This window comes from Triticum urartu, chromosome 7 (genome assembly GCF_003073215.2).
Source record: "Triticum urartu cultivar G1812 chromosome 7, Tu2.1, whole genome shotgun sequence".
In the NCBI taxonomy this organism is placed as follows: domain Eukaryota; kingdom Viridiplantae; phylum Streptophyta; class Magnoliopsida; order Poales; family Poaceae; genus Triticum; species Triticum urartu.
The window spans coordinates 481,124,702-481,138,956 of record NC_053028.1 but is presented as its reverse complement, the minus strand read 5'-3'; positions in this window follow the sequence as shown (position 1 = coordinate 481,138,956).

Sequence of the window (14,255 nt, the reverse complement as noted above, 5' to 3'; positions counted from 1 at the left end):
GGAAGATCAACACGTCACAGCCCTACCTAGGCACAATAGAGAGGTCAGCACACCGGTCTAAATCCTATGGCGCAGGGGTCTGGGCCCATCGCCCATTGCACACCTGCACGTTGCGTACGCGGCCGGTGAGCAGACCTAGCAACCTCCATTACAAAGGAAGTTGCGTTACGCGGTCCAACCCGGCGCGCGCCGCTCAGTCGCTGACGTCACGAAGGCTTCGGCTGATACCACGACGTCGAGTGCCCATAACTGTCCCCGCGTAGATGGTTAGTGCATATAGGCCAGTAGCCAGACTCAGATCAAATACCAAGATCTCGTTAAGCATGTTATTCTGAAATAACCACGGACACCGACCAGGGCCAGGCCCACCTCTCTCCTAGGTGGTCTCAACCTGCCCTGTCGCTCCGCCACAAAGTAACAGTCGGGGGCCTTCGGGAACTCAGGCCCACCTCTACCGGGATGGAGCCACCTGCCCCTTCAGCCCCCAACATCGGAATCACTCGCGGGTACTCCTACGAGCCGACTCGACTTTAATCACCACAAGTATCATATATTATGCATAAGTATATACCCGTGACCACCTCCCAAGTGATCACGGCCCGATAGTATAGCATGGCAGGCAGACAAGAATGTAGGGCCACTGATGGTAAACTAGCTGTGACGCCCCCGATTTTAATCGTACACTAATCATACACGCAAACATGTACGATCAAGATCAGGGACTCACGGGAAGATATCACAACACAACTCTACAAATAAAATAAGTCATACAAGCATCATATTACAAGCCAGGGGCCTCGAGGGCTCGAATACAAGAGCTCGATCATAGACGAGTCAGCGGAAGCAACAAATATCTGAGTACAGACATAAGTTAAACAAGTTTGCCTTAAGAAGGCTAGCACAAACTGGGATACAGATCGAAAGAGGCGCAGGCCCTCCTGCCTGGGATTCTCCTAACTACTCCTGGTCGTCGTCAGCGGGCATCACGTAGTAGTAGGCACCTCCGGTGCAGTAGGGGTCGTCGTCGACGGTGGCGTCTGGCTCCTGGGCTCCAACATCTGGTTGCGACAACCAGGTAGAAGGGATAGAGGGAAAGAAGGAGAAAGCAACCGTGAGCACTCATCCAAAGTACTCGCAAGCAAGAAGCTACACTATATATGCATGGGTAAATGTGTAAAGGGCCATATCGGTGGACTGAACTGCAGAAAGCCAGAATAAGAGGGGGATAGCTAATCCTTTCGAAGACTACGCTTCTGGCAGCCTCCGTCTTGCAGCATGTAGAAAGAGTAGACTGAAGTCCTCCAAGTATCATCGCATAGCAATAATCCTACCCGGCGATCCCCTCTCGTATCCCTGAGAGAGAGCGACCACCGGTTGTATCTGGCACTTGGAAGGGTGTGTTTTATTAAGTATCCGGTTCTAGTTGTCATAAGGTCAAGGTACAACTCCAAGTCGTCCTGTTACCGAAGATCACGGCTATTCGAATAGATTAACTTCCCTGCAGGGGTGCACCACATACCCCAACACGCTCGATCCCATTTGGCCGGACACACTTTCCTGGGTCATGCCCGGCCTCGGAAGATCAACACGTCGCAGCCCCACCTAGACCAACAGAGAGGTCAGCACGCCGGTCTAAACCTAAGCGCACAGGGGTCTGGGCCCATCGCCCTTAGCACACCTGCACGTTGCGTACGCGGCCGGAAGCAGAACTAGCCCCCTTAATACAAGAGCAGGCTTACGTTCCAATCCGGCGCGCGCCACTCAGTCGCTGACGTCACGAAGGCTTCGGCTGATACCACGACGCCGGGATACCCATAACTACTCCCGCGTAGATGGTTAGTGCGTATAGACCAAATGGCCAAACTAAGTATCCGCGTATCCGCGAACGTCGACCAGGGCCAGGCCACCTCTCTCCTAGGTGGTCGGAACCTGCCCTGTCGCTCTGCCTCAAAGATCCACTCGCGGGTGCTCCTCAAGCCGACCCGTCTTTAGTCACCACATGTATCATGTATAAAGTATATAGTATATACCCGTGATCAACTCCCGAGTGATCACGGCCCGATAGTATAGCATGGCAGACGGACAAGGATGTAGGGCCACTGATGAAAAACTAGCATCCTATACTAAGCATTAGGATTGCAGGTAAGGTAACAACAGTAGTAGCAAGGACAGGCTATGCATCAGTATAGGATTAACGGGAAGCAGTAACATGCTACACTACTCTAATGCAAGCAGTATAGAGAAGAGTAGGCGATATCTGGTGATCAAAGGGGGGGCTTGCCTGGTTGCTCTGGCAAGAGAGAGTGGTCGTCAACTCCGTAGTCGTACTGGGTAGCAGCGGCGTCGGTCCCGGTGTCTAGCGAGAGAAGAGGGGGGAGAAACAATAAATATTTAAGCAAACAGATGCATAGCGATGCATGACATGACAAGTATCGGTGCTAGGGGTGCCCTATCGCGGTATGAGGTGATACCGGTGAAGGGGGGAAACATCCGGGAAAGTATCCCCGGTGTTTCGCGTTTTCGGACAGATGAAACAGAGGGGGAAAGTTGCGTGTTCGCTATGCTAGGGATGCGTGGCGGATAAACGGGCTGCGTATTCAAATTCGTCTCGTCGTTCTGAGCAACTTTCATGTACAAAGTTTTTCCATCCGAGCTACGGTTTATTTTATATAAATTTTAAAAGATTTAAATCATTTTTAGGATTTATTTATTTAATTTAATCAACATTATCCAGAATAGTGTCTGCTGACGTCATCATGACGTCAGCAGTTGACCAGGTCAACCTGACAGGTGGGTCCCATTCGCCATACTCTGTTTTAATTAACTAACAGTTAATTAGGTTAATTAGTGATTAGGTTAATCTAATTATAATTAATTAACTTAATTAATTCCTTAATTAATTAATTAATTAATTATATTATTATTATATTATTTTTTTTAATTCTTTTTTTTTATTTTGGGCGTGGGGCCCCTGTGTCATTGGGCCAAAGGGGCCACAGCGGTTCGGGCTAACGGGTGCTGGGGTGGAGATGGGCGTCGGGCGCCAGCCCGAGCGGGCGCACGCCCAAGGGCGCACGAGGCGACGACAGGTACGACAGCCCGGGGCGGGCCCGACGAGGTCGGGGGAGGACCGGCCCGTACCGGCGAGCGGTGGTGTCGAGCAGGCAAGGGCGGCGGCGGGGCCAGGCAGACGTGGGCGTTGCCGGAGCGGGATGAGCAGGGAGCGAACGGGGAGGCGCGGGGTGTGCGGCGGTGCAGGGAAGGCCAGCCGGTGGCTTGGCCGCGGGGTCAGGCGGGGCTCGGTCGATGCGGGCGCGCGGCCAGGGCGCCAGTGCGGGCGATGGCCACGGCGGGGAGCGCGAGCGGCACCTCCTGTAGCACGAAGCTGCGGGGCGAGGGGCGAATCGTGGGCATGGGACGGAGGCGAGGCCGCCGTGGGCGCGAGCCAGCAGGGCTCACTGACGGCACGTGTAGAGGGCAGAGAGGAGGACCGGGGTCCTCACCGGCGTTGAAGGGGAGAGGGGGCGTCGAGGCGTGAGGGAGTTCGTCACGGAGGCAGTCCGGCGAGGAAGGGCTTGACGAATCCGGCGAGGGCGGCGCCGTGCGCGGTCGTCGGGGCTGAGGACGGGGACGACGGGGTCCAGCGGCTGCGGTGAGAGGCGGCCCCGGCGTGGGCCACGGGCAACGACGGCGGTGGGGGGGGCGGTGTCGTCGGTGTCGAACGCAGGGCGCGACGGGCCCCGATCCAGATCGGATCGGGGGAGGGGCGGGGAGTGGCGACGTGGGGGAGGAGTGGGGTGCGGTTAGGGTTTTCGGGGCAAGGGGTGGGGGTTAATGGGGAGGCCGGCTGGGCCGGCCTGGCGGCCCGTTCGGTCGGCTGAGGCCAACTGGGCCACTTGGCCCAGCGGGGGGGGGGGGCTTTCTCCTTTTTTTTGTTAGTTTAGTTTTTTTTCCTTTTCTGTCTTTATTTATTTTAAAATACTTAGGCAGTCTATAAAATTGTGTTTATTACACCATATTGACCTATGTAAAATATGGCATCTCCCGAACACTTATGTTTTAAATTTTGAAAACTTTTATTGTTTGCTTTGATTTTGAAATTTGAATTCGAATGGGATTGAATCATCGCGAGGTTTACAACAGTAAGAGTGGTGATGAGGCATCATTAGCAGAGGTTACTGTGGCTTGATTATCCGGGCGTTACAAATCTCCTCCACTACAAGAAATCTCGTCCCGAGATTTAGGAGGTAGGAGGAAACAGTGCAGGGTATTCATCGCGAAGAAAATCCTCGCGTTCCCAGGTGGCTTCGTCCTCAGAGTGATTCGACCACTGGACTTTGAGGAATTTGATCGCCTTCTGACGTGTGCGGCCTTCAGCTTGGTCGAGAATGCGGACCGGATGCTCTTTATAGGAGAGGTCCTGTTGCAATTCGAGCACTTCATGATCCACCGCTCGGATTGGATCCTTGAAGCAACGGTGGAGTTGTGACACATGGAACACATCGTGAACCTGAGAAAGGTTCGGCGGAAGCTCCAATTGATATGCTACCTTTCCACGCCTTTCGAGAATAGTGAAGGGACCGATATAGCGGGGAGCTAACTTTCCTTTGATCCCGAAGCGGTGTGCACCCTTCATTGGTGTAACTCGAAGATAAGCCTTTTCGCTAGGTTGATAGACCATGTCTTGGTGATGACGGTCATACTGACTTTTCTGACGTGACTGAGCAGTCTTGAGATTCTCGCGAATAATGCGAACTTGTTCTTTGGCCTGTTGGATAATATCCGGACCAAAGAGTGGACGCTCCCCAGTTTCTGACCAGTTCAGAGGGGTTCGACACTTTCGTCCATATAACACTTCGAAGGGGGACATCTTCAGACTAGCTTGATAGCTATTATTATAAGAGAACTCGGCATATGGAAGAGATTCCTCCCATTTCTTGCCGAATGAGATTACACAAGCTCGAAGCATGTCTTCGAGAACTTGGTTGACACGTTCAACTTGCCCTTGTGACTGCGGATGAAACGCAGTACTGAAAGATAAGTGAGTCCCCATAGCTTCTTGGAAACTCGCCCAAAACCTTGAAGTGAATAAGCTGCCACGGTCTGAACTGATAACCAGTGGGATACTGTGAAGTGAAACAATTCTGGCCATGTAGAGAGTAGCAAGCTGACTAGCCGTGATTGTCTCTTTGACCGCCAGAAAATGGGCAACTTTGGAAAGCCGGTCAATGACGACAAGAATAGAATCATTACCTTTCTGCGATTTGGGAAATCCAGTGACGAAGTCCATTTCAACATGGTCCCATTTCCATTCAGGAATAGAGATAGGTTGCAGAGTTCCAGCAGGCTTTTGATGCTCTGCTTTGATTCGGCGACAAACGTCACACTCAGCAACATAACGAGCAATGTCCTGCTTCATATTAGACCACCAGAATCTTTGACGGATATCCTGGTACATCTTTGTACTACCAGGATGGATGGACAGAGGCGTATCATGAGCTTCTTGCATAACCCTTTTAGTCTTATCCAGGTTTTTCTTCGAACATGGTACCACTAGGCGGCCTTTGAAATACAAGGCGCCATCGCCGGCGATCGTGAAGAATGAGGGCTTTCCTTTTTTGAGGTCGCGCTTAATCTTGAGGACTTCATCGTCACATTTCTGTATCCATTTGATGGTGTCCACAAGATCTGGTTTCGCAACCAGGGTATTGAGAGAACCCCTGGAAACAACATGGAGGTTCCGTTTGGGGAAATCTTCGGGAGGGGGAGCGAGTGTTCCCGGAGGAACAATATGGAGGTTCAGCTTTCTAAATTCTTCGACAAGCGAGGGCTGAACTTTGTGAACCTGGAGGTGGTTGCAGTAAGACTTGCGGCTCAGGGCATCAGCCATTACATTAGCCTTGCCGGGGGTATATGATATATCCACGTCAAAGTCTGCAACAGTCTCCATCCATCTTTGCTGACGTAGGTTCAAATCTGGCTGAGTAAACAGATACTTCAGACTTTGATGGTCGGTGAAGATCTCGCAACGATTACCGAGAAGGTAATGTCGCCACTGCTTCAGTGCATGAATGACAGCAGCAAGCTCGAGGTCGTGAACCGGGTAGTTTTCTTCGTGAGGGCGCAGTTGACGAGAGGGATAAGCAATCACTCTGCGCTCTTGCATTAGGACACAGCCTAATCCTTGACGGGAAGCGTCGCAGTAAATGACGAAGTCCTTCTTAGTATCAGGTGGAGCAAGTACGGGGGCTGAAGTCAACTTGTCTTTGAGCGCCTGGAAACTTTCCTGACACTTGTCTGTCCATTCGAACTTGACACCCTTATGCAACAGATTAGTCAGAGGCCTGGCAATCTTGGAGAAGTTCTCGACGAATCGACGGCAGTAGCTGGCGAGACCGAGAAAACTTCGGACTTGCTTCACATTCTTCGGAGGAGTCCAATCGAGAATAGCCTGAACTCGTTCAGGGTTGACGGCAATACCATCCTTGGAGATGACATGCCCAAGATAGGTTACTTCGGGGAGCCAGAATTCACACTTGGAATACTTAGCATACAGTTGATGTTCTCGAAGCTTCTCCAGCACAAGACGTAAATGTCCAGCATGTTCTTCCTCGTTCTTGGAAAATACAAGGATATCGTCCAGGTAAACCATGACGAACTTGTCGAGGTAATCCATGAATATATAATTCATCAGACGAGAGAAGGTGGCGGGAGCATTCGTTAAGCCGAATGACATGACGGTGTACTCGTATGACCCATACCGAGTCACGAAGGCGGTTTTTGGGATGTCCTCTTCACGAACACGGATCTGGTGATAACCCAAACTCAAGTCGAGTTTGGAGAACACTGACGAGCCAGCCAGCTGATCATAAAGATCATTGATCCGAGGAAGTGGGTATTTATTCTGAATGGTAGCTTGGTTTATAGGACGGTAGTCTTGGACTAATCGGTTTGTCCCATCCTTCTTCTTAACAAAGAGAGAAGGTGCTCCCCAAGGAGAGCAACTTGGGCGAATGAAACCTTTGACAAGAGATTTGTCGATTTCCTCCTTAAGCTCAATGAGTTCATGCGGCGGCATCTTGTAGGGTCGTTTAGCTATAGGGGTAGTGCCGGGTTTCAAGTCGATGATGAATTCGACAGCCCTAGCAGGAGGAATCCCTGGAAGTTCTTCTGGGAAGACGTCTTGGAATTCACGAACGATGGGAATGTTTTCAATGCCCTCGAGTGGTGCAGTGTTCAACGCATTCAAGGCATAAAGTCGTGCCTCGGCGTTCTGAACTAGATGAGCTTGGTAAGCTATTATTTCGTCCGAAGGGTGTAGCAGATGGACAACCTTAGTGGCGCAAACTATAGAAGCAGTATGCGCTTTCAACCAATCCATTCCCAGAATGAGGTCGATGTTAGACGACTTCAGGATAATGGGAGAGGCATAGAATTCCAGCCCTTCGATTTCCACGGGGACATCGATGCCAACCAGTGAGGTTTGACATTGTCCCACGGGGGTTTTTACCAATACCGAAGTGTTCATCTCCTCACATTTAACGTCATGCTTGTATGCAAAATCTTCTGACATGAATGAATGCGATGCCCCTGAATCGAATAAAACAGATGCAGGTACTGAGTTTACGAGGAGTGTACCCATCACGGTAGCAGGCTGGTCTAGAGCTTCATTGAGATCAACATGGTTGGCATGAACACGACCATAAGACTTGGCACTGTTGTTGCGAGGCTGGTTGCTTCCATGGCCAGTTGCTGGGAGGGCCAGTTGATTCTGGTTTTGATTGCAATCCCTAGCACGGTGACCTGGCTGACCACACTTGTAGCAGAGGCCATTATTGGGAGTGGGAACAGGAGCTTGTGGTGGTGGAGCTGGAAGTCTTGTCTGCCTAGTTGGAGGAGCAGGAAGACGAGGTGCAGCATAGGACTGCCTTGGGGCAGGTGCATCCGGCTGGTACATGCTGTTGGGGATCCATATCTTGCGCTTCTACGAGGACGGGCCCGAAGATGAGCCCGTGTCACGGCTGCGCTTGTGAGAGCTCTGGTATTCCTGCAGACCATTTTCGACATTGATGGCTTTGTTCACCAGAGTGGCGAAATCAGCAAAGTCATGCACTAGAAGTGCGAGCTTGATGTCAGCTTGAAGGCCATCACGGAACTTCTCCTGTCTGCGTGCATCAGTTGCGATGTCTTCTTCAGCATAGCGGGACAAGTCAAGAAACTCCCGTTGGTAAGCTTCCACAGTTTTATTGCCTTGGGTGAGGTTGCGGAACTCACGCTTCTTCCGGTCCATAACTCCCTGAGGAATGAAGCGAGCACGGAAGGCAGCTTGGAAGTCTGGCCAGGTGATGATTGTTCCAGCTGGCAGAGTACGCCTGTGGCTATCCCACCATTGAGCTGCGGGTCCTTTCAGGAAGAAGTAAGCAAAGGTGACATAGCTGGCAGGGGCTACATTAGCAGACTCCATCTCATAGGTGATGTCACGGAGCCAGTCATCAGCATCCAGAGGCTGAGTTGAGCTGCGGTACACAGTTGGGTTCAGGCGCATGAAATCCTGCAGAGTTACTGGGGTTGGTTGCGGGTTCATATTGGGGCGAGGAAACTGAGCCATCATATTCTCCATGAACTGGCGATTCATCTCAAGCTGTTGGATCATACCAGTCATGTACTCAGGCGGTGGTGGGGCGTTGCCACCACGACCACGACCACGACCACCTGGTCTAACCATCCTGCTAATATATAACAGGGGTAGTTCAACATTGAGAAATTTGCAAAGACGAGAATCATTCATGATGAAACATGCACAACGAAAGCAGTACGACAGATACTACATAGTAGTCGGCATATCTTACAAAAGAGATCATGCATAGAGTTTGTTACACAAAGTTCGGTACACAGACTAAGACATCATAGGCGGCACGCAGGCTCGCGACGAATGCATCTAACACTAACAAGCAAGTCTACATCAGTCCCACGCGGTACTGCGGAGGTAGCTGTAGCCTGAAAGCTGGTAGTGTGGCAACGGGTACACCACGTCGGCAACCTGGGGTCCGCGGGTACTCTGGTGCAGAACCTGACGCTCAAGTGGCAGAAGAGGACCCAATGCAGGAGAGTAGCCTCCCATATCTGGCCAGCCGACGCCCTGGGGCATCACGGTCCTGGCTGGGTAGATAGCAGAACGCGACAGCTCCCCAGATCCGACGAAGGGGTGCAACATCGTCAGAGCACGGTAGAGGTGCTGACGAGTGGTGTACAACTCGTGGCGAAGAGCTCGGTTAGCTCGATCCAGCCCATCAGCATGCAGAACCAGGTTCTGATGGTAGAAGGGCTCTCGGGTGACAGTGGAGTAGGCAGCAGTGTAGTAACCCTCCGCACCAACATCGGATGCGATAGCAATGTGTCTGAAGGGGGAGGTATCCAACTCCTGATACTCTCCACGGAGACGTGTCAGAGCAGCATAAGCAGCATCGTGGACCGCCATATCGATAGTCACTCCAACACCATGAGCAGTGTGCAGCACGGTAGTGGAGTCATACTCCCGAGAGTAGAGGTGGACGATGGCACGGTACTGCTCCTGGTTGAAGTCCTGATACTCCTCATAGACGGTGTACTCAGGGTGCCAGCGATAACCCAGATAGGTCATCATCTCAACCAACACAGCAGGTGACCCTGAGGCACCAATGGCCGTCGTGTGGCGCACGACCTGCCTCGTGGGTTCCATCTGAAAACAAAGATGTTTTCACAGGAGTCAAATGACAATGTGGATAATGTTCAAATACTACTCTAAAGAATAACTAGGGCTTATCCAACTTTGGGGTGAATGTCGTAACGGGATCCTAGTGTCAGAGTTAGTAAATTCGTTTAACCCGAGTAGAAGAGAGTTCAGAGTCCCAGAGTAAAGGTCGAGGAGTAAAAGATCCTAGTACCACCCGATGGCGACGTGGGCCCGTAAGGCACACAGCCAAGTTAGTAAAAGTTTTTGCAATGTCTAGACTCGACTTCGGCCAAGGAGTGTGGAAGGGGGGTTCCTACAGGCAGTCAGCTCTGATACCAACTTGTGACGCCCCCGATTTTAATCGTACACTAATCATACACGCAAACATGTACGATCAAGATCAGGGACTCACGGGAAGATATCACAACACAACTCTACAAATAAAATAAGTCATACAAGCATCATATTACAAGCCAGGGGCCTCGAGGGCTCGAATACAAGAGCTTGATCATAGACGAGTCAGCGGAAGCAACAAATATCTGAGTACAGACATAAGTTAAACAAGTTTGCCTTAAGAAGGCTAGCACAAACTGGGATACAGATCGAAAGAGGCGCAGGCCTCCTGCCTGGGATTCTCCTAACTACTCCTGGTCGTCGTCAGCGGGCATCACGTAGTAGTAGGCACCTCCGGTGCAGTAGGGGTCGTCGTCGACGGTGGCGTCTGGCTCCTGGGCTCCAACATCTGGTTGCGACAACCAGGTAGAAGGGATAGAGGGAAAGAAGGAGAAAGCAACCGTGAGCACTCATCCAAAGTACTCGCAAGCAAGAAGCTACACTATATATGCATGGGTAAATGTGTAAAGGGCCATATCGGTGGACTGAACTGCAGAAAGCCAGAATAAGAGGGGGATAGCTAATCCTTTCGAAGACTACGCTTCTGGCAGCCTTCGCCTTGCAGCATGTAGCAAAGAGTAGACTGAAGTCCTCCAAGTATCAACGCATAGCAATAATCCTACCCGGCGATCCCCTCCTCGTATCCCTGAGAGAGAGCGACCACCGGTTGTATCTGGCACTTGGAAGGGTGTGTTTTATTAAGTATCCGGTTCTAGTTGTCATAAGGTCAAGGTACAACTCCAAGTCGTCCTGTTACCGAAGATCACGGCTATTCGAATAGATTAACTTCCCTGCAGGGGTGCACCACATACCCCAACACGCTCGATCCCATTTGGCCGGACACACTTTCCTGGGTCATGCCCGGCCTCGGAAGATCAACACGTCGCAGCCCCACCTAGACCAACAGAGAGGTCAGCATGCCGGTCTAAACCTAAGCGCACAGGGGTCTGGGCCCATCGCCCTTAGCACACCTGCACGTTGCGTACACGGCTGGAAGCAGAACTAGCCCCCTTAATACAAGAGCAGGCTTACGTTCCAATCCGGCGCGCGCCACTCAGTCGCTGACGTCACGAAGGCTTCGGCTGATACCACGACGCCGGGATACCCATAACTACTCCCGCGTAGATGGTTAGTGCGTATAGACCAAATGGCCAAACTCAGATCAAATACCCAGATCTCGTTAAGCGTGTTAAGTATCCGCGAACGTCGACCAGGGCCAGGCCCACCTCTCTCCTAGGTGGTCGGAACCTGCCCTGTCGCTCCGCCTCAAAGATCCACTCGCGGGTGCTCCTCAAGCCGACCCGTCTTTAGTCACCACATGTATCATGTATAAAGTACATAGTATATACCCGTGATTAACTCCCGAGTGATCACGGCCCGATAGTATAGCATGGCAGACGGACAAGGATGTAGGGCCACTGATGAAAAACTAGCATCCTATACTAAGCATTAGGATTGCAGGTAAGGTAACAACAGTAGTAGCAAGGACAGGCTATGCATCAGTATAGGATTAACGGGAAGCAGTAACATGCTACACTACTCTAATGCAAGCAGTATAGAGAAGAGTAGGCGATATCTGGTGATCAAAGGGGGGGCTTGCCTGGTTGCTCTGGCAAGAGAGAGTGGTCGTCAACTCCGTAGTCGTACTGGGTAGCAGCGGCGTCGGTCCCGGTGTCTAGCGAGAGAAGAGGGGGGAGAAACAATAAATATTTAAGCAAACAGATGCATAGCGATGCATGACATGACAAGTATCGGTGCTAGGGGTGCCCTATCGCGGTATGAGGTGATACCGGTGAAGGGGGGAAACATCCGGGAAAGTATCCCCGGTGTTTCGCGTTTTCGGACAGATGAAACAGAGGGGGAAAGTTGCGTGTTCGCTATGCTAGGGATGCGTGGCGGATAAACGGGCTGCGTATTCAAATTCGTCTCGTCGTTCTGAGCAACTTTCATGTACAAAGTTTTTCCATCCGAGCTACGGTTTATTTTATATTTAATTTTAAAAGATTTAAATCATTTTTAGGATTTATTTATTTAATTTAATCAACATTATCCAGAATAGTGTCTGCTGACGTCATCATGACGTCAAAATGACGTCACCAGTTGACTTGGTCAACCTGACAGGTGGGTCCCGATCGTCATACTCTGTTTTAATTAACTAACAGTTAATTAGGTTAATTAGTTATTAGGTTAATCTAATTATAATTAATTAACTTAATTAATTAATTAATTAATTAATTATTATTATTATTATTATATTTTTAATTCTTTTTTTAATAAAGTTCTGGGGCGTGGGCCCCTGTGTCATTGGGCCAAAGGGGCCACAGCGGTTCGGTCTAACGGGTGCTGGGGTGGAGATGGGCGTCGGGCGCCAGCCCGAGCAGGCGCACGCCCAAGGGCGCACGGGGCGACGACAGGCACGACAGCCCGGGGCGGGGCCGACGAGGTCGGAGGAGGACCGGCCCGTACCGGCGAGCGGCGGTGTCGAGCAGGCAAGGGCGGCGGCGGGGCCAGGCAGACGTGGGCGTTGCCGGAGCGGGATGAGCAGGGAGCGAACGGGAAGGCGCGGGGTGTGCGGCAGTGCAGGGAAGGCCAGCCGGTGGCTTGGCCGCGGGGGTCAGGCGGGGCTCGGTCGATGCGGGCGCGCGGCCAGGGCGCCGGTGCGGGCGATGGCCACGGCGGGGAGCGCGAGCGGCACCTCCTGTAGCACGAAGCTGCGGGGCGAGGGGAGGCGATGGCGAATCGTGGGCATGGGACGGAGGCGAGGCCGCCGTGGGCGCGAGCCAGCAGGGCTCACTGACGGCGCGTGTAGAGGGCAGAGAGGAGGACCGGGGTCCTCACCGGCGTTGAAGGGGAGTGGGGGCGTCGAGGCGTGAGGGAGTTCGTCGCGGAGGCAGTCCGGCGAGGAAGGGCTTGACGAATCCGGCAGGGCGGCGCCGTGCGCGGTCGTCGGGGCTGAGGACGGGGACGACGAGGTCCAGCGGCTGCGGTGAGAGGCGGCCCCGGCGTGGGCCACGGGCAACACGGCGGGGCGGGGGGGGCTGTGTCGCCAGTGTCGAACGCAGGGCGCGACGGGCCCCGATCCAGATCGGATCGGTCACACTCAGGAGAGTATCTAAATAGACAATCACCGAGGCGGAACAAGGTATCGTTCACAACTCGACCACGAAGCACGTAAGATCAATACTCGAGCTTGTACACTTCAAGATCAAACCCCGAAGCCCGGGACAACATATCGTTACGACTCAAGCGCGATCCATACGATAATAAAGCTGAGGCGTCGGGGCTACTCTGTAGAACTCCTCACTTCTCTTAAAGGCAATAGATTACCGGACTTACTTCCACCGGATACACTGGAACACCTACACCCAAATATGCAAAGCCGACCTAATGGTCCAATGGGACACAGGAAAGAAGATCGGCTTTATGATCCAGGGTAATCTTGATCATTAACTAAGTGTCAGCGGGGAGCGGGCACAGACCCGGCGTGGGAAAGGGGCGACGTTGGGAGGAGTGGGGTGCACGGTTAGGGTTTTCGGGGCAAGGGGTGGGGGTTAATGGGGAGGCCGGCTGGGCCGGCCTGGCGGCCCGTTCGGTCGGTTGAGGCCAACTGGGCCACTTGGCCTAGCGGGGGGGGGGGGCTTTCTTTTTTTTTTGTTAGTTTGGTTTTTTTTCCTTTTTTGTCTTTATTTATTTTAAAATACTTAGGCAGTCTATAAAATTGTGTTTATTACACCATATTGACCTATGTAAAATATGGCATCTCCCGAACACTTATGTTTTAAATTTTGAAAACTTTTATTGTTTGCTTTGATTTTGAAATTTGAATTCGAATGGGATTGAATCATCGCGAGGTTTACAACAGTAAGAGTGGTGACGAGGCATCATTAGCAGAGGTTACTGTGGCTTGATTATCCGGGCGTTACACTAGCATCCTATACTAAGCATTTAGGATTGCAGGTAAGGTATCAACAGCTGGAGCAACAATGACAGGCTATGCATCGGAATAGGATTAACGGAAAGCAGTAACATGCTACACTACTCTAATGCAAGCAGTAGAGAGAAGAGTAGGCAATATCTGGTGATCAAAGGGGGGGCTTGCCTGGTTGCTCTAGCAAGAGAGAGGGGTCGTCAACTCCGTAGTCGTACTGGG